Source organism: Brachypodium distachyon, chromosome 2 (assembly GCF_000005505.3).
Source record: "Brachypodium distachyon strain Bd21 chromosome 2, Brachypodium_distachyon_v3.0, whole genome shotgun sequence".
Taxonomy (NCBI): domain Eukaryota; kingdom Viridiplantae; phylum Streptophyta; class Magnoliopsida; order Poales; family Poaceae; genus Brachypodium; species Brachypodium distachyon.
In genome coordinates, this window is record NC_016132.3 from 59,107,241 (window position 1) to 59,110,341 (window position 3,101).

General features: G+C 49.4%; 1 long non-coding RNA gene across 1 annotated transcript; it reads left to right on the forward strand.

The window, feature by feature from the left end:
* Window positions 1-596: 596 nt before the first annotated feature.
* LOC112271040 lies at window positions 597-2,115 on the forward strand. Its single transcript, XR_002963829.1, has 5 exons — window positions 597-634; window positions 773-1,228; window positions 1,307-1,500; window positions 1,581-1,642; window positions 1,769-2,115. It is a non-coding gene; the product is annotated as an uncharacterized LOC112271040 (long non-coding RNA).
* Window positions 2,116-3,101: the final 986 nt, after the last annotated feature.

Consider the following 3,101-nt stretch of genomic DNA (forward strand, 5'->3'; position numbering starts at 1 on the left):
TGCTGCTAGCCTCTTTTGTGCTGTCTGTGCTTAGTCGTTCTCGTGTCTGGCCTGCCGGATTATTTGAAGTTGCTTTTTTAGGTAGGCTTGCTCTCGAGAGCACCTCGGTGACCAGGTGGTACATTAACATACCTATTCCTAAAGTAGATGCAATTCGAGAGAGGTTTGGCCTATTTTTTATGCATTTGTGGTTTTGTCTGTTTTGTTTTTTCTCCTCTGGTTGGTTTTGTGTTTGCTTCCGCAGCACCAAGGATATGTCCCATAAGATTCAACGACACAGTGGCGGTCAGCGCGGTTCTGAGCCGACTGAGGCGACTATTGCAGGGATTTCCGCCTTGGAGCCAAACGATATAAATGGTACGCCTGTCGTCCTGTGCTGCTATTTTCTCTATTCGCGTTCGTGGTGTTCTTTTTCCAACTGCTTTCTCCGTGTAGGGCGAGTATTACAGGATTGATATATGGTCACCGAGATCGTGTCGAAGACCGACTGGCATTACGTCAGCTGCAAGGAGTGCTGGAGGAAGGTTCACAAGGAGAGTGACGGGTACAAGTGTCCGCATTGCCCCACCACCATCCCCGTGCCAAGGTGGGTGAACGCGCGGGTCTTTCTTTTACAGGGGACTGTTCATTTCAGGTGTGTTATGTTTATTTTATCTTCTGCATGAGATATTTTTACGAACCTGCGAGAGGGAGTACAGAGGCGTACGGGGACGGGTAAGACGTGTGTGATGTTCCTGCTCGGCTCACCACAGCTTGTTCTTTCTGGTTGCAGGTACAGGCTGGTTGTGAACGCTGTTGATGCTGGGTCTATTGATCCAGCCGCGGCTACGTTCGCGCAGTTTACGCTATTTTGTCATCAGGCAGAGGCTATCATCGGGGAAGCTGCGGTGTTTCTTGTGGCCAGCGCGAAGGGGCAGGTGGACTATATGCCCGCTGGTCTGGCTGCAGTCGTGGGCAAGAAGCTTACCGTTGTTGTGACGCCTAAGGATACTTCCTTGGATGCAGACTACCTGTACTTTCAGGTTTAGTCGTTAGAACAGGTGGCACAGCCGGGTCGCGTTCCGCTCTTAAAGCTGCATACATCCGATGAGGCTGGCGTCTCCGACCAGTCGGGCGTCTCGGATGGAGGCTCTCGGCTGGGTGCTCCGCGGTGGCGTCTTCGTTGCTTCCTTCGGTTGAAGGTGGACCGGTGGTTGATAGCGAGCCATGCTTATCCGTGGAGCGGGACGTGAGTGGACGTGCATGCGTTTGTGTCTTTGTGAGTCACTGTTTTGCCTGTTTTGTTAGCCGGCTATTTTTGCTGTAGGCTGCCTGTGCCGTTCTCGAACAGCGTGGCACCAAGCGCAAGGGGTTGGCAAGTATGGTGAGCCCTGCACAGGCTGATCAGGCATCCGGCTTGGAAGGAGATGCTCGCTGGGTTGGTCTGCCAGAGATGGTTACGACGCGGTCCACGGTGTGCAATCCATGTATTGCGAACCGTCTTCCTCTGTGGAGCAGGAGGTACGTGGGCCTGCATGTATTCTTACGTTGCTGCGTATGCGTGTTGTTCTTTATTGGTTAACTGGTGGACTTTGCTGCAGGTTGCCGGCCGTGTTACCAAGGGTAGGGGGACCGGTGCAAAGGGGGTTCGCGGGGCGAAAAGGTGCTCTGTTGGATTTGTCGTTTGTTGCCCTCGTGTTGTGTGTCGTTTTAGGCTGGACTGTTTTGTTTTCCGTCTTTGGAGTGATGTCATGTATTTTACTAAGCCGGCGCGTCTCCTGTTTTGCAGCAAGAGCGTGGCCAAGGAGCCGGTGTCTGCTGCTTCTTAGGTGTGTTATTTCGTTCGTGGTCTGTCGATTGCTGGTTCGATGTTGTTGTACGTCCTCTCGTGCCGGCGTGGTGGTTTGCTCAGTGATTTCTGCTGGTTCATGCATGCTGGTTGCCTGGTTGTGGCTGTCGTTGTTTCGTCCGTGTCTTCGCGGTGGTGTCGTTCTTTCTTGCTATTCTGTTGTGCTCTCTGCTGCTATTCCTGTGATGTACGTATATGTTGCTACGTGTTGTATCTCTGTGTGTTCGTATGTGTGGCGTTGGTTACAAGAGTTTGTTTTTCATGTCCCTGCGGGATCGTTTGTTTCACGTGAATTGCAGCCAGATTGTTCTGTCTTAAGGTGAGGCCGGGCCATCGTGGCCCACTTGTGGTGTTGGTGGCATGAGGTGTTTGCTGCTTCCGTGCTGGCTAAGACACGAGGATGGTTCTACGACGGAACGATCTGCAATGTGTCGCCCTCGTGTGTGGTTATAAGAAGCCGCGTAAAACTTGCTCAACTAAGTAGAGGAGCGTCTAACTTGGTTTTGCAGGGGCACCCGTGATGTGGTATAGCAATGATATTTGCATTGCATGCATAAGCTAATCATGTTTTGTCTTATACCGGAGTACATTGTGTACGGGAGCCAATGACCGTGGCGCCTACGACATGGAGGTCGGCACGATGGAGATCATGACGTGAAGGGCTATACCATATCACATACACACATATATTTTAACTGCCTGTGATGAGTTAATCTTTTGTTTGTGTGCGCATCTTGTTTTGCTAAGATCGACGGTAGCATTATAAGATGATCCCTCACAGAAATATCAAGATATTAGTGTTCCCCTAAATACTCAACATTGCTACAGTCTGACATTTCTAAGCACTACGTGTTAATCGGGTGTGATGGATCCATTCGTCCACATACAACGGTATGAGACTATTTCTCACATGTGGAGATAGTTTTGTACATGCGAAAGTATTTAGGTTTACTTGACGGCTTAGCATATATAGATATGGGCTGGAACACAAGGACCGAATGGTCACACACGAATCACATGGTGTTGTGATTGACGATGATGCGTCTACTTTTTGAAACTATGTCATCTCACGTGTCAATCGGACATGGCATAGTGGATTTAGATCGTGTGTCACTTGAACAACCGAGGGATGTTGTTTTGAGTGGGAGTTCATAGGATTAATCACTAGATTAATAATTGAACTATCTATCATGAACAAAGTCTAAGTGTCTTTGCGAATATTTGTTGTAGATGTTCTATACCATACCTCCCCACGAGATTCAGAATTTCCTAG